Source organism: Columba livia, chromosome 9 (genome assembly GCF_036013475.1).
Source record: "Columba livia isolate bColLiv1 breed racing homer chromosome 9, bColLiv1.pat.W.v2, whole genome shotgun sequence".
NCBI lineage: Eukaryota > Metazoa > Chordata > Aves > Columbiformes > Columbidae > Columba > Columba livia.
Window position 1 is genome coordinate 6,614,426 of NC_088610.1, and position 21,989 is coordinate 6,636,414.

At 41.6% G+C, this 21,989-nt stretch overlaps 1 long non-coding RNA gene across 1 annotated transcript in view; it reads left to right on the forward strand.

Annotated features, from left to right (window-relative positions):
- Nucleotides 1-21,916, forward strand: part of LOC110355258 (uncharacterized) — a 100,288-nt gene extending 78,372 nt beyond the window's left edge. The window contains exon 8 of the long non-coding RNA XR_010474615.1: nt 1,966-21,916. This is a non-coding gene — a long non-coding RNA (uncharacterized LOC110355258). The remainder of the gene's footprint in view (nt 1-1,965) is intronic.
- The last annotated feature ends 73 nt before the right edge of the window (nt 21,917-21,989 follow it).

The window sequence follows — 21,989 nt, forward strand, 5'->3', positions numbered from 1 at the left end:
AAGAAACAGCCTATGCCACTGCATTATATACAAGAGAGAGACACAGATGTTGATATTCCTGTATTAGAAGTAGAAAAGACGTAGAAAAGAGCAGTGAGAGTAGCTAGAGGTGTGAAATGTGTCTTTTTTTAATAGGGAAGTCTAAATAAAGTAGTGGTCCTCAACCTTGAAAACTACAGAGGCCCATAAAATCATGAGTGATATGGGAGAGGTGAATGGAAACTGGTTATTTCCTCCTCCTTGTAACACAAGAACTAAGGGTGCTAAAGAAATTAGAAGGACAGTAGCATAGAATAAAAGGAGTACATTTTCACTATTATATTGTGGAAGTGATGAGGGATACTAGAAATTTCAAAATGAAGTAAATATAAGATAGGATCAGCCAAAATCCTGTAGGATCCAGTTATCAGAGGCTACTAAATACAATGGCCTCTGTGGGCTTGGAGGTTGCCTTAAGTCCGTGGATTGCTGATGGCCAGAAACTGGAAGACTGACCATTCTGTGCATGCCCTGAATTCTGTGTCTGTTAAATATCTGCTTTCAGACAGTGTTGCAGGTGAACTGCCAGACTAGGTAAATATTTGCTTTACCTGCACCACCATTTTTGTATTTCTTTCTACTAAGTTTGAACCTTCTTGGCTCCAAATTTTGCTTCTTGCTTTGTGCCATCTTATGGTTCTCTTTGAAATATTTCTTTTCCTTTCTCTGGGTTTATGTGAGCTTTTGGTCCAACTGCGAGTACTCAGCTTTCCTTGCTTGATGTGCAGATTTATGCTTCCTGAGCCCATGGATCCCTTTGGATATGTGGAGATCAGAATTGTGTATTTTTTTTTTTTTAAATCACAAAATTTCAGCCAGATTCACAAAATCAGTTTGATTTATAAACCCTGACCTAACAATGCATGTAAACACAGGACTAACTTATAGCATGTGCTTAGGTTCTGTGGGTCTCAGGCACATGTTTAAGTGCTTTGCCAGATAAAAATAGAAGCATGATTTAACAGTAGGCCTGACTTTCCATTGTGCTATTTTAGTTTTATGCTGATTTAACTTCATCTAACTCAGCCAGGATACAGGACTTGGTTTGGAGAAGAGAGCTTTGGTCTGAAAACAAGTTATTCCAAACCCTAGAACTGGAAGAAGTTCTCTAGGACCAAAGATTTACAAGAAAGGGTGTGATGGCAGAGGTTTTTGCTGCTTCTTCTGGATTCATGGTGTGAGTTTGAGTTTCATGCTGGAATTGCACAACACCCAGATACAAGTGGGTGTCTGGCCATGCTGACAATGTTAAAAGCATCCAGATGTGAATGTTTTTGGCTATGGAAACTTTTGTGCTCTAAATGTGCTAGCCCAGTTTTCATGGGAGTATATTTGGACTTCTTCCTTTGGTGAGATATTTTTGTTTTTTTCCAGCATCATTTAAAGTGTTGAGAGATGTAGTGATTTACCTGTAGTAAAATCTATAGGTCTGCCCCTTGGAAGCTAATTACAGGCCATTACATGTGGATTTCCGTGAACTATAAACAGATATTAGGAGAAAGAAAAATTACTGCCCTTGTTTTGAGCTGAATAGAAAATCTAGGAACCTCGGTAGTATTTGAGAGCGCAATAGCAGAATATTGTAAGTATTATGCAAGAAAGATGAGATGCTGCACCCCAGGTTGGATAGCTGTCCAGAAGCATGTAAATGAGACCAAAGGCTGGACTCATTGATTTCAAGTGTTGAATCCTATTAAATAATAGAATTGTCAGCTTAATTTTGCTTGTGCTACAGCTCACCCAGCAATTTGAAAAAGAGACATCAAATAGGCTCTTCACAGAATGAGCTGTATTTGTACCTATTGCTTTCAGCTGTTCATGAATAGCTGCCCTAGATTTTGAAAGGCTACTGACTCAAAATGGTTGAGAACTCTTAGTTTTGAGTCATCTTACTGAGTTTTCTTTTCGTCTGAATTGGTTATTTAGCAGGAGAAAGGAGAAGGCATGAGAATTCCCTGGAATTATTTGAAGAGAGGATTGGTCCTACTCCACTGATACCCTTGGTCTACAGATGACCCCCATGAGACCTTTACCAAACAACTGGCAAAGAATTGTGGTGGAAGTTTCAGAGCACTCTGGCAGGCAAGGAAAATGATCAATCAGGACAGCAGGTGAAACCCATAGGTACCTAAAGGGTGATGGTACTGTCTTGAATCTGAGTTACCAAATTGCCTCGTGTGTAAAATTTCTTGTTTCATGACAGAAACTGAGACAGCTTCCTTATGAACCTGGCAGTCATGATCAAAAGTCATGTCAAGAAAAGGAGAAGAATTGAGAGGGGATATGGAGTAATATTCAAAACAGTCATGTCAAAAAAAGGATAAAAATTGACAGGCAACACAGAGTAATATTTGAAATGCTATGTGAGTGGCTGGTTTATTGGAAATCTTTGCCTCTAATGTAGCCTGCAAAGGTCACTGATTACTAACTCTCGTTTATTCCTCTAAAATAAAAATAGATATGCGATATTATAGAAAAGTTAAATGAATTTCTGTATCTTTGAATTGCATGGGTGGCTTACCCACTCATATTTGTACTAAAGTATTTCAGGACTTGTTAAGATTACTTTCCTTTCTGGGCTGGGGAAAAGAAAATGAATGCCTTATTGCATAGGCAGCTCTGGACTGCTGTGAGTGAAACATCAGAAGTCATCAATATCTGCAGATATTTTCTTGACAGTGGTAGAAAATGACATGGCTAAAGCCCCAGCATGCTGGGATAAACATTTTTGCCAGCCCATATGGGAAGGGAGGTAGATCATGTTGTGTTCAGACAGAGGAACAGCCACCTGCATGGAGCTGTATGGAAGATTTATTTTTCCATTCTGATGTAGGAATGCTGAAACAGCATATTTTACCATGATAATAAAGCTCTTCTAGTTTTGAAATGGGTGTTTGCTATCTTCTGCAAATAAGATTGAACCAGATGTTTTCATTGGTCCCCAGGTCCAGTCAGAGAAATGAATTCTTCCTAAAACACTGAGGGAATTGTTATGAAAAAGTGGTGTAGAGACTGCACCAATGTGAAATGGGTGGAGAGATACAATGGCTAAAAGTGGAGGTATAGGACTTGCCTTTAAAGGGTACCTTGCTGAAATATACTAGATAAACTTGAGAAATAAAGGCATATCTTGAAGTTCCTTGCACAAATAGATATGTTCACTGTCTCTGAATATAGCAGAGGCGTAGCCTGGGTCAAGTAAGCAGAGTAAGACTTGTTCACTGGGACCCCAAGTTGGGTTTTAGGAAAATAGGCTTCCATTCCTCATTTTAAGTTTCTTCCGTGTGTTTCAGAGGGTTCTGCCAGTTCATGCGCAGATATATATGCATAGCACTGTGGGCTAAACTATTTGTACATCTGAGAATATACAGGGACATGTGGTCTCCTACTCTTGCAGAGAAACAGTGACAGGATTCCTGAACTCAGTTACGCCACCACTCTGGTTCTGGGCTTGCGATTTCAGCTGTAGAAAGGTGTTTTTCTGGGAACAACAAGCAAACAAGTCCGCTCCCCCCTCAGGTGCCAACTGCAGCTCCCTCCCAAGTCCTAGTGCAAGGGAGCGTTTCATGTGAACAGTTGACTCTCTGGGAGCATTTACATGTATATGCACATGCTCTCCCTGGGCTTTTACCACTTGAACATAAAACACAAATTATTTTCAGATGCCAGACCTCCATATGTGTGCATCTGGTTTGCTGTGTACCTCACTAGGAAGGATATGGGTGCACAGATAACAGCTTTTTTCATAGTGTAGTTGTCCAGCTTCAATTTATTGTTCCTTTTCCCTTATGTTGAATTACTTGTTAATGCCAACATAACCTCTGTTTCACTCCCTCTCCATCCTAAATGTAAATTGGCTTGCCACAACCTGCTAGTCTCTAGAAATTACAAAGCCTCAGAAGATAATTTGTTGCTGGTACTGATAGCATCTGTTTATTCTAATGCACCAGGCAGTCAGGCCCTGCTCGCCTGCAGAGGAGGAGAAAATGACCTTCAGTAAAATCGCAAACTTAGCAATTCTGAAACAGCATCTCCCTCAACAGCTAGATGCTGGTGATCTGAAGTCTGTGTTTTCGTGAAGGCGGCAGTCAAACCAGTGCGGAGCGATTCTGTTCTTAGTGAGGCAGAAGGTAACTTGCAGGTTTTTAGAGAGTAAAGAAACATAGGAACACTCACAGTAGGTTTGTGGCCTGAAAAAGCGGTATATTATAGACGTTTTCAGGATGCTTGGATTCCTTGCTTTCATAAGCGTGAAAACTGCCTCTGCTCCTTTGCCCACAAATGTCCGATCAGAGTTTAATTCTCGTACCCTGCAGAAGGTCTGATCAGACTATTATCACTCAGAAAATCATATAAATGAAAAAAATAATAGAATTTAAACTGAATAATTCATAGGAGTTCAATTGATTGACTCCTTGTGATAGAACTGGCAATAATGGAACAAAAAGAGGCTTCTTAGTACCTTGTGAGTACATGGAGGATTAATGTTTTCTCTGGATAATGGAATAATTTTTACTGTGTTGGTACTTGGGAGTATATCAACAATCAGGTTCTAAAGTTACTTATGCAAATCATTGTTTTTTTCTAACTCCATATTCTAGAGTTACAAAGCTGAAGAGATCCCTGTGTCTTTTATTTTGATTTCTAATAAGCCCTACAACACTGGGGAAGTTCTAGAGACAAAAGAAATCTAATTTTAGATCAATATGTTAAATAGATTGCTATGTTCATTAATAATTAACATTAATATTAATTAAGTCAAGGGGAATTCAAGGAGAATTGTACAACGAATCACATACTAAAGAAATGTAACACATTAAGAGGCATCTAGTATCGATTTTTGGAAAATAATTTGGGTCAGCTTCAGTTAGACATTTTAAAAAAAGTGATTATTATGCTAATGTTGATGTAAGAATTTCTTATAAAACCTTAACTTGCTCCCATACATATTCTTTCATAAACTGAAATGATACGGTAAGAAATAGGAAATGTTATGTGGATTCCAACAGTTTCAGTTACAGACCTCTAAGTGGGATTTGTAAACAGGTTTGAGATGTGAACACATGAAATAGCAATGTTCCTAGTGGGATCCAGTCATTGCTTTGAGTTTCTTGATGTGGCAGTGACTAGAAGGAGACATTAACTTCACACTACTGACATTAGCAGATGACAGAAAGACTGGCTTAGAATAGTTTGGATCACTTGATATAATGGAAATAGCAAATAATTTTTCTTTTCAGGATGCTACAGGTAAAGGAAATTAAAACTCTGAGATTTATGTTCCAGATGGAATAGGCTATGTTGAGAAACAGGAATCTGGAAAAGGATTGAGGGTTTGAATGGATAGTTGGCTGAATGTCATCTCTTGCTCCAGTGCTGTGGCCAAAGGGGCTAAAACAATCCTTGGAGCCTTTCTGACACCTACTTGATATTCCCAGCTTATATACCCAGGGATCACTTTACTGCTGTGTTTGGCATTGGTGCAAATGTTTTGGGAATGCTCCATCCAGCTGTGGTACCCGCAATTAAAAAAGGATGTTGAAAAACTGGAGATCTTTCAGAGAAGAGCCACAAGAATGACTGAAGGATTGGAAAACACGCCTTACAGTGGAGCCCATCTCATCTTACCAAACAGCAAGTTAAGAAAAGCTCAAGTCTGATTCACAAGTGAGCTATATAAGGAAGAGAAATTCAGAAACAGAAGCTCCTTTGGGCAATAGTATAATAAGAATCAGTAGTCAGAAGTTGGATGAGTTCATACTGTATATGTCTTCAACTTTTAACAGCGGAAACCATTCTTGGAGCACAAGTCAGGACTGTGATTTATTCTGTCATTGGCAAGTAGAGATTGGATGCTTTTTCCATCAGTTACATTCTGGTTCATGTGGGTATTGATTCAGAGCAGCCTTGTTGCTGGCATCCTTTCAGAAGTCAAACCTAGCTGACCCTGGCTGTCCTCTCTGGCTTTGTTAATTTATAAATCGGAGTTCTCACTCCAAATTGTTAATAATCTAGATAACTAAAATCCTCCAGATCCAAATTCTGCTGTCTGATCTGGATCCTTAACTCCATTCTCCAGCTTTACTGTAGGATTGGATAGGAAAAGCAAGGATTTGTGGAAGTATTTGTATGTGAGATTTTGTTTGATTGGATGAAAAGCTTCAGGGACTAGATGTTAATTTTAAAACCATTTCTCCATATTTCCAATTCCCGTATCAGCACATAGCCTTTGGCAGTGGGCTGGTCAGGAGGTTTTGAATGAACTGTTAGAGTCGGGCTGCTTTTCTCAAAGGCTTGAAGTCATAGTCTGGCAGAAGGATCCACCAACATTTGTGAAACAGACCAGGGAGAGCAGGGAAGAGAAGAACCATGAGTCTGGTGCCAGGTCCTACCCCTGATGTTCCCTCTAACAAAGCCTGAACTTGGGTTTTCACTACCACGCTGCCTGTGCAAGTGACCTGTGGCCTTGACCATTATTCTGCCTTCCTCTCTAAGGAGAGGTTTTCTCCTGGGCAGCAAAGGAGTACATTAGCAATGTCGATGTCTGCCTTTCTGCTGCCCTCACTGTGCATGCCCTGAGAGAAGGAAATCTGCCTGAAATCTTCCTCAGCCCTTAAAAACAGAAATGGGCATGGTACATCTCACTGCTCACTGGGTTGGCATTGAATCCAAATATTCTTTGAATGTGATCAGACCTCAAGTTTGGAGGATGTCTAAGCCTTGGATTTGGGTTCTTCCCATTTTCAAAACACTACTTTCTGGTCTGCTTCTCTAGGACTGCTTAAAAGTCTTCAAATCAAAGAAGAACTGTGGCTTTCCCCCTTCTTTACTGGGTTGCTTTGATTTCTGAGCCCTGAGTTTAACAAAGAAAGGCCACTTTGCTTCCTTCTACAGAAAGGTATCACTGCTAGGTTGATAAGAAGCAAGGTAAGTTTGTTGAAGCCTTGATCTGAAATGTTTTATTTCAAGGTTTTTTCTTTACTTTTATGTCAGTATGCTTTCTCCAGAAGCTACTTCATAAGCCCCAGGCTCTGCTATGTTTGAAGCTGACTTTGTACTCCTAGTTTTCCCTCTTTTTATTGGACATTATTTTTTGATATTTTGGATATTATCTCCTTTTCTCCACCCACAACAAGGGCTCAGCACTTGGCTGTGCTGGTTGTGGTCCTGCACCAGACACTCCATGCTGACACCTAGACAGGGCTCTTGGCCTTTTTTGGGAATCAGGACTAGTGTGGTTACTCAATTGCCTGTGCAAACCTGGGCTTTTGAAATCTCACCCCCAAGGGAACTTTAAAGGATAATCCTTGTTAATGTTTTTCTCTTTAAATCCCCAATATAGTATAATTTCTATGAATGATTAAGGAGGGAATACACTGCTTTTTGAGGCAGCAAGCAGCCTTTTCATCACAGAGGTCACACCTGTGTCTGTTTTGGGAAGGATTTGTACAACAGCCATGGTGAGCTTTCATTGCTGGTTCTCTGGTCAGTGTTGTATTTCACTCTCGGAGCACATTTTTTCATGTGATTTTCGTCCTTAATGTATGTAAGTATTGGTCAGCTGTAAAAGCTTCATCTCTTCTTCATAGAAATTAGTCCCAACCAGGACCCCAGACTGATGGGGAAACTGTTCAGGGCAGATACTGTGTCAAAGTTTCGGAGCGGTTCACCTGTGAACTTGGTGTTTGCAGTTTCTGTGCTTGCGCTAGCTGCTCTAACCCACTGTCAGCTGTCTGTGCTGTTGCTACAACAGCATTGTAAGAGCGTTTGCTCTTGGGCTGCGAAAACGGGGCTGTACACCAAATTATCCATGTCATCTTCCCAGTTCTTTCTGTTTTGAAATCTATTTCCAAGTCAAAACCCAGGAGCTTTGTAATACAGTAAGGAAATGTTATTTACCAACCGAAGTGCTATATGAATGTGGTAAATAGAGAAGCAGTTCCCTAGTTCATCTGAAGGCAGATTTACTGTGTAAATCATAATAATTATTTTAGTTATTGGCAGTTTATAAATATTCAAGGTATATTGTATCATGATTACATTTAATACATCTGTGAATCAACAGTACAAATATAATTAATGGTATCTTTTAAAGCATCTCCTGTTCTTTAAGGAAGTGCCTATGGTTTGTATCATATGGAAAACCCTAGAACAACACAAACGATTAAACTGGAAAGAGATTTTCCCTTCTCCAATGTACTGTCAATATTGTGTCTCCTTAGTCAAGGAAAAGATTGCTGATTAAATCAAAGCAAAAAATAATATTGTGCTAAATCTTACAAGACAAATGTCCTTTCTGGAGGTATTCTGGAAGAGCATTTCACCTGGAACAAAAAATTAGGTGGGGAAGAATAAATAAATTTTCTATTTTCTGGATGTTTTTTTGTAAGATAGACATATTGTATCATTATATTGAAGAAGGCCTTGTTTTTATAAGGAACAGAGTTCTGTGTTAACTTGGGATTTCCGGGCTTTCAAAAGCCATTATCTTCCGTACTTTTATTTCTCTAGGTTTCCAGAAAAAAACAGATGAATGACTGTGCTTGTTTCTTGGGATAATGTGTCTTTGAGAAACCTTATATTCTCCCTCAAAAGAGGCCCTGCACAGTGAATTTTACCTCTTCACCCACACTCTCTTTGCTGATAAGCCTTCCAGCTCCAAGCTGTTCTGTTTGTGTTCAGAGAGCAAAGAGTGAATCACCATCCTAATTAAGGTCAGCGTGCTATATCTTTGCTATTTTTCCAGCTATTCTTGGCTGGTGAATAAAGAGTTAAAAATAGGACATAGACTCTCTTCCTTAGTCTTTGGTGATTATCCACGCTATAAGAAGGTACTAAACATTCCCAGCAGTAGTGTGTTTTGATTAATATTCACATGTCCATCCAGGTTTTTCTTTAAAAGTCTGAATAAGTTGAATGCCGACCACAAAATAAATTGAATTGTCATGTTTGCCCAAGGCATCATTAGGAATAGAAGGGAAGTTAGACCATTGGCCACACTGGCATTTTTTTTAGAATAATTCTAGGACTTAGTAGGTCTTCACATTTGTAGTGCCCCTCAATTTGTTGGTTTGAGTCTAAAATACATTGATAGAAATATCTTTAATCAAACTAATTTATTAGACTCTAGTTGGAACAGCAGTTAAAAGTCCAGGTCAGGAACTTAAAAGTTAAAAAAAAAGTCAAAACAAGGACAGAGGAAAGAGGGAAGTGGATTCTACATCATTACAGCATTTTCTCCCAGTAACTTGTATGAGTTTCATTGCAGGCCCCAAGGCAAAGAATTTTCTACTTGGGCTGCAGGAGGGAGTGTTGAATTGTTGGGAGAGGCAGGATGAGAAAGCAGCTATGCCGCTTAGGTGGTTTTTCTTACAAAAGCATCATTGGCAAACTAGCACAATAATTTAGCAAAAGAAAAAAAATCTTGCCCAGGAAGGAGAATTTTGCTGACAAGGTGTTAAGAGAAGAAATGTCTGCTTTTATTTCGTTCTGTTCTCTAAAGGGATTTAGCATTTTGCTGTGTAGCTCTTTCGTACCAAACTAGCTTTCAAAGTAAACCCATGTCCTCTGCCAACATACTTTTTAAAGGTGCAACACAGCTCTATTTTCAGATCTCTATCTTGTTTGAAATATGTCAAATTTGTTGGTTTTTTCCTGGCTTAAAGTGAGAGGCTGGGCTTTGGAGTCTGTAAAAATAGTAGTGTCATGGTTGAACCTAGAGGAGTCAACCATGGACAGAAGTTGCTAACACTAGGTTGTGTGTGGCTTCCCCCAGGATCAGAAGAGAGATCTCATAGGGTTTCCTTGATACTGCTTAGAGGCTGATCTCTGTACTCATCCCTCCGTGCCAGAAGCACACTCAGTAGGCAGCACAGTGAGTGTGTGATCTCCCTGATAGTGCTCCAATGGGATTGTTGACATCAGATTTTTAAGGCATATTATGCTGGTGCTAAAAAATAGTATTATCGGATTACCAAAGTGCTTGGATTCAGTTTGGTAGTGTAGCCTTTCAGTAGGTTTGGAATGGGAATAGAAAAGAATAAAAGAGTTTTGGTCTGTCTCTCCTGAATTGTCTGTCACCATTCAGAGACTGCCCTGTAGATGCGAGCATCTCTCTCACAGGGCAGGAGAAGGGTGGTTTTTTTTGTGTTCAGCTTGTACTTGAATCCACACTAAGTAGAGGTGCCTCACAAGATGATATAAGCAGTATAGTTTATGACTTGAATGCAAAATCTGTATTAGTTTCAACCTGCTTCTGGTAACACGTCTCTAATGCTAAATTACCTCTTTTATGTGGTTTGTGTATTACGCACTAACCTCAGATTGCTTTCATGTGTTCAACTTTCAGGAGTTCAAGAGTTTTGCAGGAAGAGCAGTAAAATGTGTTTTTGTCAATCTCTCTACTTTTTGGGCCAAGCTGTGTTTCTAATGGGCAATTTGACCAGCAATGACTGCCTGGAAGAGCAGGCGTAAGCAACTTGCATGGCGCAGGCATGTGCGAGGGAGGTGACTACCAGGGAAACCTATTTCTGATGAACTGTAATGGCATAGGTCAAAGGCTAGAACAACCCAGTGGCAAGCAGACCAGGATGCTACTCTGAAGTAGCATTACAGAGTCCTTATTTTCTTAAGCAACTGTGCTTATAGAGATGTAGGTGTGGGCATAGAAATTATAGCCGTACTAATGATTTGTGCTGAGAGTCGGTGTGCTACATTAGGGGACTGGACTCACAGTTCTAGGGTCTCTTTTCACATCTTGCTGAGCTGCCTGAGCCTGAATCAGATATTAAAAATAAACCCAGTGTTTTCTAAAGTGGTTTTAGATGCCTTGGGAAATGTTTTGGATGAGTAAGCCCATGGCTGGTTATTGAGATAAGGTTGGTACCAGCATGGCAATTGTCACAGAGACTTTGTGCTTGTCATGGTGCCATGTGGATTTCCTAAATTTTCTCCACAATCCCTTACTCTACCTGGGCCCACAGTGGTCCTCCAGAAACTGCCCATGTGAAGGATGAAGTGAGCAGTTACAGAGGGTTGTATTAACACACATGGTGAGGCAGAAGCAAGGAGGTTGGCTTATGGCGGGGCAGCACAGTGGTTACAGCAAGGCTAGAGGAGAGCAGTGGAGGCACGCCAGCATGCTGGGGCTGCATGCCGGGGACCATCCTCCCGTGCTGCCCATGGCCAAGGGCTGTCACAGTGGTGGATGCCACAGTGTGGGCTGGCAGAAAGCGTGTTCCTCATGGCCTGTCTCCCTCTCCTCTGCACAGGGATCCAAGGAGAAAGGCAGTGGGAAGCCCCAAACCTCCCCACTTGCAGCACCTGCTTTGCTCCCCCATGCCATGAGCCCTCCCTGAAGGAAGAGGTGAGGCCACTCCTTCTGTCTCTTCCTGAGTGGGATGATCTGAGCATGAGTCACTTGTGGCACAATATGGACCCTGTTTCTTCGGAAACGGTGCCCAACTAGCAGCTGCATGGCTCAGCACATCTCTGACGCAGCTCTTGGAATAGGGCAGGGCACCTTCCTCACTGAAGCATTCAAGGGCAAGGCTTGAGCATGCTCTAATTTTGCAAATGGCTCTTGTCCGACAGCAGGATGCAAGGAGCGAAAGAGGGTGGGGATTCTGAGGATCCATTTCCCTCAGTCTTGGTGTCCACTTAGTGCCCCAAAAATGTTTGTTTCTGAGCCTGCAGGAAAAGTGTCAGGAGCAGAGACCTCTCTACTAGAGGTATTGGCTAAAACACAATCTTTGTTTGTTGGTCAATGATGTCTTAGTAGGGTTTCAACAGCTGAGGATTATTCCTAAAATCTCTGCTTAAGCCCCAGCCTTTTTGCTGTGGGAAGCTGCCTTGCTCCTGCTTGAGTCTTCCTCTCTGGTCTTAACTTTTAATGTATCTCATAAGATTCTCAAATATCTCCTAGACCAACACCTTCCTTTCCTCCCACAGGCCTACCCCTCCCTCAGGTCATTGGAAAACACTGCCCCAAAGCCATTTGCTAGGCTGAGTGACATGCTGGGCAGTTAATGAACCAGCACAGCTGTGTCAAAGCATCTCAGCAATGAATACTGGCTAAAATAGAAGCCACAGGCGGGAAACATGCAAACCCTTCCTCTGCCAGAGATGAAATCCATGGAATGCTGGGCCAGATTGCTGGCTTTTCACACCTCTCACTTATTAAATCCTAGTCTGTAGTTCACTTGTCCACTCCATCCAAGTTGGCGACTTCTTTAAAAGCTTTATGGAGGCATTTCCATTGGGGCATGGTCCAGTAACAACAGAAACCTTCATGCATCACCTTTAAGGCAGACACATGTAATTAGGCTGGTTTTTGGAAGGTTTGTTTGCTACAGGCAAATGGCCCATCGCAGAAATTTAATGGCCAGCTTGTCCAGTTTTTAACCTCACAAAGATTTTGTTACAGTTAATCCTTTCCTGATGGTCCCTGCACCCTCTTCCAAGTAACTGAAATGATACAGCTTAAGTCTATTTAAAAGGAGGGGTGGAGTACTTGTCCCATTCATTCCAGCAAAGAAGTAAACCGAGGCCAGGCAAAAGGTTTCAAGTAAGATTGGGTGATACTCAAAATATGAAGATATTTGGTTTGTTTAACAATCCAAATGTGGCAAGGGGAAGAAAGTTGTCTAGGTTTCAATCAACTTAACATTTGGGCAACACGGCATGCAGAAGTGAGAGTAGTAGTTACTATGTAGCCAGTTCTCATAATTTTATCCCGAATTTCACAATGTGATGCTTTTGGAAAAAATAACCTGTTATTATCTAAGAAATTCAATTCTCATTTAAAAAACCAAACCAAAACAAAACCAAAACCACCCCACATCCAAAATGTGTTGCTAGCTCTTACACTTATGTAGAATGTGACCCAAGTACACCCCAAAACAAAACGTCTCACCAAACCTTACGGTTTCTGAGTCAAGCCCTGTACACTCATGTTCCATTTTGCGTTTGATTTTTTTTGTTGTTGGCATTTCTGCAGTTGTAAGTCAATGAATGCCCTGAAGCAAAGATTTGATCATTCTTGCCTGAGCTTGCCCTGCAAAAGGCTATCAGTAATAAATATTATCCCAAGTGACTGTGGTGTAAGTAATTGCATTCCTTACCCAAAGATCACAAAAAAAAAAAATGGGAAAGAACTGTTGTGAAGAAGGGTGCGAATGATTCTTGTTTCTGCTGTTAATGTCAAATACAGCTCACCTGTGCACCAAGAACCATACTGACCCAGAAGGATCTGAACAGTCTTTAGTTCCTGATCTTTGCCTCTGTTTTGCTGGTGAAGCCCATGTTTGCTGCTGTGCTCAAACCACCTTCTTCTTCCTTTCCTATAAGCAAGTATTGAAATAGCAGCACTTTCCCAAGGGGCAGCACACAGTGCCTTCCCATCATTTAGTGTGGCAGCTCAGGCCAGCTGTGCACAGCAGAAACTCCAAGCTCACTCTTCCATAAGCAAGGACTGATACCTTGGGCCTGCAGCCACCAATATGGAGAGGCACAGACGATGCCAGAGCCTGTATTCCTCTTGGACCCAGGCTTCCATCAGCACCATCACTGCAGCGTTGAACTGGAGAGTCTGCCACACAGATGACTGTAAAGTAATCCCAGGCACCCCTTCCCTCACTAACCAAGAAAAGGTGAGTGTCACTGGTGATCCCATGAGGAAAGAATGAATCTCCTCTTTCAGTACACTTGTTTCTTTCTTCTTTTGTTTTCAAATATAGAGTGTGGGAGGACTTGGAAATACACTAGTTCATCTGTATTTTTAACTAAGTGTGTTGCGTTTTAGGCTTCCCTGTAAAATATAATGATATATTTCTTTAGTAATAATTACAGTGGGAAAAAAGCTTAATCCAAGTTGCATAAGACTAGCTTTGTCCAGGCATATGTTTTTGTAAGAGTTTAACCATTGATTATCTAGGAAAGACCACAAGCTTTTGTTTAGTGATAAGAAGGGGTACAAAAAAAAATTAAAGGAAACCCAAACCATAAATCCCTCTCTGAAGGCTGTTTTGTTCCACCACAGCACACTGGTGATTCTCACTAGAATCAGTGTGTGGGTCTCTTATCTTGTGGTGGGAAGATAGATAGTCGTTGGGAAAGCAGTAAGCTGCCTGAGTCTTTGAGTGAAGCGATGGAAAACATGGAGTCTGATTTTCTGAATCTCTGTCCATAATCTATCCTTAAATGTTCCCATAGTTCCAAACAGTTTGAATTTCTTTAATTGTATGATGGATTTACAGTTCAACATTTCAGATAAAATTACCCCTATTATTGAAAACAAAGGAGACACGTGCCAGTCTGAAAGAGTAAAGGCATAGCCTCAAGGAAAGGGATTAGTTCATCTTGTCTCTTCCCCTCATACATGCACAAGCAGATATTTCTGTACAAATCCGTGTCTACCAACTTGTCAGTACATTCATTGTCCCTTGACTTCCAGGGCTGCCCTTTCTTCGTGTCTCTGGGAAGGTTCCTAGCGGTTGAAAAGTCCTTTGATTAAGTTAATGGTCATCATCATACACCCATTTACTAAAAGAGATGCAGCCACTTGAACTTTGATGGCTAGAGCAAAATAAGCTGTTTAACAGTGCTTTCCAAGGTCTGGAGAACTGGCAACCTACAGGCCATCAGACAAAAACACTAAGTGAAATCACTGTATCTGGTTCATAGAGAGTGGAGTTTTTCATATGAATGCCCACTGTGTGAGGCAGTAAATCTCATTAATTAGATCCTCTCTTTGGAGTCCTTGTTGTATTTGGCCAGGCAACTTGTCTGCAGGATCTTCCAGACCTCATTTGTTCTCTCACTCAAGGTATCTCCAGAGTTCTTATTGGGACCTGTCTTCTCAAGGATTTTACTGAAAATGGAAGCAGGACTGGACTCTAGGTATCTGTTTGCATTTAGACCATTCACTTACCACTATTCACTCATAAGCTACATGAGACCACTCCCAAAGACAAGTGTGATGATTATTTCCCATCTCTACAATTAGGGTTGGATGATGAGTAGTAAAAATCACCAATGACAACAACAAAAAAAAGAGATATTATGGTATCTTCAAAATGTTTTAGGTACAGACTTTAGGCTTTCTTAACTCCTTTTAAGTTAAGTGGTGCTGGTACAACTGAGAGGTATTGTGACAAAGGGCAGTGAGGTGTGTGTGTGTATATGTATGTAGACACATAGTCAGCTTTCAAGAATGACGCTGGAGAATTAGACACATTATAGCAGGGTGGTGTCATTTTTCATATCAGCCTCATTCATCTCTCTGCACCTCGTGCCAGGAATAAAAGGTGGTGATAATTTTCAGTGGCACACAAGCAGCTACCTGATGGTCCTGTTGTGTACACACCCACGGATGTTGCTCTGGAGACTGTGGAGCAGTGAGGGTGGTATGCCTGTTTGCATCTGGATGTTGAGGGTTGCCTGGAGAAGCCCATCCATCAGGTAGGTTAATTGGGAGCTTCATCAACGCCTGTCCCCCTCACTGCACCATCCCTTGTTGTCTCTGCAGACCTCCAAGGGGAGAGGACTGGAGTTGCCAAAACACCCCAGGAACAGAAGAGAGCTGGGGTTTGGGCACTAATTTTTTCATGCAGCCCACGCATGACTCTGCAAGTTGGCCAGGAGTGACCACACTAAATCCTCATGGAGGTTTAGACGTCCTTTCCCTGTTTGTAGAACTCTGCCCTGCTTACTGAGGTGGTGTCAGATGGTCTTCTTGGCACAGCATGTGGTTTTTCAAGGGGGATTCATTCCACTGAGTGTGGACAAGGCAACACCTACACCTGAACTGTCTAGACACCTAGCAGAGAGTGAAAGGTGTGTCCAGTGGCTGAGTCACCTTAACCTGATGTCCCAAACAAGCCTGGCTAATTTTCCCTGAAAATATGCCTATTTTTCTCCAGCAGTTATGGCATGAGCACAGAGCGCTCAGGTCAGATGGAGATACCTGCATTGTAAGGCAAGATGAACCCCTCTCCCTGTTCTCGTATTGACTGTGGCCATGTAAGCAATAACAGATGAGAAAACTAATTTGTTCTACCCTTGTCCATGCCTTTCAGGTCTTCTGCTGTCTCTGGAGGTGAGAAAGGAACAGCCAGCTATTAGCTAGTGCCCTATCTTGAATTTTTTAATCTCCTTCTTTGCCTTACAATGAACTGGACACTGAAGATGTGCCTCAACGGTTAGTGCAACCAGCTGGGCACAGTGCTGAGCAATGATTGTCTTTTCTCTTCATTGGATATCAGACACTACTGAGAGCTACCATCAGTTACACACAAAGTCCCCAAATCTCTTGGTAACTCCTTTGCCCAAGCATGAGACCCTGCAACAACTTATTGTGCTGGGGTGTTGTTGGGCCCCATGATGAAGGAAAGCCCACAGAATCAGGAATCAGTCACAGGGGGGAGATTTTTAAGTGTATGGCCAGGGGCTTGTGAGCTGTTCTCCAGCTCTGTGCCACTTCCATACTATGGTGACAGACACAGGCATTCAGCAGAGGTTCTACCAGCCAGTCTGTCCAAGCAGTGGTGCATAGACCAGGGAATGGATGCAAGAAGTCATCAGGGGTGAAGAGCTGGCTTCAGTGAGTATGGTTGCACATGTATGAAACCTCTTCACTACCTGTGATGTTAAGCTGTTTTCTGATTTTCTCTTAATTATGTTGTGCACTTTCTGGCCATCATGCTTGTATAAAGCATAAGCCTTTAGGGCATAACTTTGTTTCCTTTGACACTCCTAACTCATTCCTGCAAGCTTACGTTTGTTGTTGTTGCTGTTGTTGTTGAGTAACCAGTAATAAATAATTGTTTGGTCAAAGCTCTTAAAATGCGTAGCTGAACCTCAAAACTTATCTGAGTTGTCTGTATCATGAGTAACATTGCTCCTGATTTACAGTTAGGGGAAGCATAGTGCAGACATGGCATCTGAAAGCGAGACAGAAAATACAAATTTGTGCTGTATTCTGTTTAGGGGGATGACACATCCTCTACCATAAATCCTGCACACCTGGATGTAGACAAACAAAGAAAGGCCTGAACAAACTAAAAGAAAATACCTCCTTCATCTAGAAACTGTGTTTAGGAAAGGAGATTTTTGCTTCGTGCCTCTTGTTTCAGGTTAGAGTTGAAAAAGTATCTTCATTCTAGAGATACGGGTTTCCTGTAAATGGCAGAACAAACAATATTGCAGGGAAAAAACACCAGCCCTTGAATTCCAAAAATACCATCTCCTTTCAAAGTAAGATTTATATGCAGGAAGACAATCTCTCTTACAGAGTTTTCCCTGTCACTCGGAGTCCACTCAATGGAAACAAGCACACAATTTAAAAAGATATTGGAAGAACAGCTTGGACACAGAGAAAGGAATGACTTGGAGTCTTAAAAAACAGACAAGCTTTTCAGTAGCTGGGAGCTTGGAACAAGAAGCTGAAAGTCATGTAAGGCCAGTAAAGATTAGGGCATTCTTGTTACCTAAAAAATAACCATTCTTGGCTTCTCTCATTAGTATCTCTGCTCAGGGATTAAGTTAACTGTTCTGCAGGGAAGCCAGATGCAAATCTGCAGCTGCGGTGGTGAGTTTTCCTTAATGTGTGAAGGACTGGGATGAGTGAAGGGTTAGGTTATTTGAAAGCTGGTGATCCTGAGCTCTCTTTGTCTGGGATCCAGACAAACTTTCGTGTTGAGAAACACTGGCCTACTTCTTCAGTGCAAGACAAATAACATACCAGTTCCCACCCTAGCGTGACAGTGGAAGTAGTGAGCTATTCCCATTTGATGCTACAAATGTAGTGGCTTCTGGAGGTGTCTAAGCAGAAGTAGCACAGCTCCTCTCTCTCTCTCTCTCTCTCCTCCCTCTCATTCCTTGATTTTATTAAGACAATCCTGACTCTTGCAAGATTTTAGGAGATGATGTGGGGGGCTTCTTGCAAGGAAAAGGTTTGGTTTTGCTCTTGGACTGTTTTTTCTGAGGATTATGTATGTCCTGGTTAGAGCTGAGGATGCCCATGTCGCAAACCTGTGCACCTCCAGTGTGGAAAGGAGGGGCACCACCAGCTGTATTCAGGGACACAGCTTCATCTGCAGGTTGAGTGGAAAGTATGTGGGAATGCTTAATACTATTTCCTACAACAGAACAAAACCTCACAATACTGTTCCCCTTCCCGCCCCCCTCCCTCCCAAACAAAAAACCAAACCAAAACAAAACACAAAAAAACCCACAAACGAAAGCAAACAGCAACACACGCCAAAAAAAACAAAACAACCCAAAACCCAATCAAATGGGGCATAGGTGCTTCATTTAAAATAAACAAGCCCAAACAACAACAAAAAATCTCTTTGGAATAGAGTGAGCACTTGTTTATCATGTAATATGGCATCACAGCAATGCATGGAAATGACTTTGCTGCTTTGTGTGCTGGTAAGGGTCAAAGCTGTGCTTTGAGGAGCATTTTCTTTGATGTGCCCCTTAGGAGGTTTTATTCACAAGTGTGTACATAGACCCCGTATGTTCTGTTGGTGAATATTCCATTTAATAATTGTATCACATGTCTAGTTTTCTGTATGTGAAAATCATAGAGGTGCCTATCAACAGATATAAATGCAGACTAAAGTGCTGTGATGTGGTAGAAGGGCTCTTAGCCGGAGATGTGTGGGAAGTGCTCTTTGTTATGGCTGGTACCAACCTTGACTAACCCAACTGTGATGAACCCAAGCTGAAGAAACCTTTGTACCACACAGTATTTTCCAGTTAATTACATATATTTCTACATCTGGGTGTGTGTGTGTGTGTGGACAAGTGAGATCATCCATTCCTTTGAGACTTTTTTTTTTTCCTATCCAGAATATTTTTCCTCCCCCTAGCTCCTTTCCAGGAGGTCAACAACAATAATAGAGCCAAAAGCCTTCGCTCTCATCTGGTGTCCGCAGTCCATTGTCTGCTCTGGGGTGTGGGCTCTGGGTGCTCCACTGGTGTCAACTCCAAGGACTGATCCAGCTTGAGTCTGCTGCGTTTCCAAGCACAGATAACACGGGATGTATTCAGGCCAGCATGGCTGCTGCCCGAGTTCTTGCCAAAAGCAGGAAATGGGAACAAGGAAAACTAATGTTTTTAGGCTTTTTTTTTTCTTTGTATGTGTCTGAATATGAGAGAAACACAAAAAAGAAAAACTCTAGGTTTTGAGCCATATGGCATCCCTTAGTGGTGTGCATTCAAGGATCTAGCTCACCTTTAATTCAAACAGACTTGTTCTATAGTTGCGTTTGAAAAATTCTATTTTAGTACTTGCTTAGAAGTTTTGGAGTTAGTTTTGGTTGCTTTTTATAGAGATGGGTTGGCTTGTGTAGGTTTGTTTGGTTTTTTTTTAATGGCATTATGATTTTTTTTTTCCTTCCTGTATGTTCTTGGATCAGAAGGTTCACTGAGATGCCAAACTATAGCTGGCTACAGCTTCGGTACATCTTGTAACAATGCAGGCCATGACATGCCAGAGTGATGGAGCGTGGCATGTACAGTCCCAGAAAGATGTGACAGATTAACACTGCTGATAATGTTTGCCGCTCCGGATCTTCTACTAAAATCCCCTTCTTCCAGGTAGTTTAACTCTTGAGACACTGATACAGTGAGTACCTGAAGAAGACAGATGCCTACAGACAATCACAGCAGTGGTGGGCAGTTGGATTATTTTGTGCAACTCCATCAGAACAATATTTCTTCATTGTAGAGGTGGGCAACAGTAGAAACGTGGGTCACTCTTACTAGCAAAGGAACCATAATTTCTGTGTAATTTCAGGCAGTGTGGTGGCTAGAATCTGCATCTTGCCCCCTGCTTCCTTGAGGAGAATGAGGAATGCTGAGCAGCACCCACCACAACATATTCCTGTGTGGCATCAGGTGTGACAGCTCCAGAACACATCCCTCTTCCCTTTGTCAGAAAGGTCATGTTGGGAGGGGAAGGGTTGTAGGAGTGTGAGGAAGAAAATAATTGATGTGGGGAAAAAGCCCCACGTTTTCTTTTTATTCCCATTCAACTTCTTGCACTTTCTCCAACTAAAAAGCACAAAGTGGTGTGCAAAGTCTGCCAAATTTCTGTAGCATAAGCCAGGCTTTGCAAAGATACTGTAGTTCTGTCTTGTTTTTTTGGTATATAAGCAAGTTATATTTATAGTTTTGCTTTGGGTAAGGTGCTCACGAACCAGTGGGAGTCCTACAGCCCTGATTTTAAATGATTTATCAGGAGCACACTATACAACAACTACATGTAGAAATTCTGGTCTTATTAAAGTCGTAAGTGGAACTCAATGAATTTTGCTTGATGGGATCTAGACATAGAAATAAAGGGCAGATCACCAGAAGCAGTCTGATTTCAAATAGTTGTGTTTTTCTGGAAAAGAGAGGGAAGAGGGAAAGCTTGGTAGTTTATCATTTTTCCCTACTTCTTCAATAGAGCTACTGGTATAGGGAAGTTAGAGCCCTGTTTATTATTTGCAAGCATTTATAAATGTACATATTCTAATGAAACAGAATGCCCACATTAGGTTCTAGGTCTTTCCATTTAGCTTCTTGATTATCTAATTGTGTCCATTTCCATGGTGTACTGGCTGCTACACATAGTCCATCCATCCTTGCATCTGTGCTGGAGAGGTCAGTTATTATACTAAATAACTTATACTAAAAGGTCAGTTATTGCATAGACCTATTGCACTGTATCTGTTCTGCTGTACCCAGCCATGTGCATGCCCTCGGCCAGCAGCGCTCAATGGAAGCCTGTGCCATGCTCAGCAAGGACTCAGCTGCCTCCTCTGGTCCTGGGAGAAGAGCTGGCAAATGGGAAGTTACCTTATTGTAAGTGTATTGTAAGCTTTAAAATTACACCCTAGCTTACCTTGCGGTAACTTGCTCGTGTAGTCATGGCCTTAGGGTTTTTCTTTAGTATCCATGGCCACAACATCTAAGCATTTTATGGTACAGCACACACTAAACATTAATTTCAAATTATTGAGAACGTTTTTCATGACTCAACATCTTTCTAATAACTGTGTACCTTATTAAAGTCTTGCAGCCCTTTAATAACAAAGTTTTCCCTGATCCCTTGGCATTTAAACACCCTGTATAACTGAAATGAAATGCATAGCTGAAGTGTTTTTTTAGGACACTCATTTTAAAGTGAGCCCAAAGCAGCAAAGGACTCTTTGAACATCTCTAGAGTGGACGCTCCCAGAGCTGTCTGTATACAGTTTGAATTAATTATTCCCTTCATGGAAGTTGTACAAGATGTCCCCCAGGCTCTTTTTGACTGCCTTGCTGCCCTTTTGTGATAATCCCTTGCTATCCTCTGGGCTTTCTGTGGTCCTAAACTTAACATATAAAGCTATTTTTATCTAGGGGCTAGGGTGTGAATAAATGCAGAGAATGTCTCTCAACATGACTTAGTGCTTGTAAGCCTTTCTTCAACTTGATTAGGAATGCTCAGACCTTACTGCAAGTTGCCTTGGTGCATCCTCCAGTGATATAGCTGCAGTTAAGAAGGATTTCTTCTCCCATGGGTCACACAAGGCAGAAATCAGCCAGGAGCAAAAGGGAAGCTTGGAGGCAAACTGGAGGCTTAGGAGGTGGAGCCCCTGGTCTCTCTTCTGTGTACCACTGCCACAAGAAATGACCTTGGACAAATCTCCTTGCCACCCTTGGGTAACATAGGTGTGACACAGGCATTCTCCTGCAGCTATGCCAGGCCTGCACTGTATGGCTTTGCTGGGCTCAGCTCAACTCATTTAGCTTAGGTTTTCAACAGCACCTTAGGGAGATGGGTTCTCAACCCTCCATTAATTTTAATTGGCATCATAGATACCTCTAGGGTTCTTGAAAAAACAGCCCTTAATGTTTCATGGAAAGGATATAACGTGCCAGGAGAAAAGAAGGATTTTGTTCACGTCATTAGT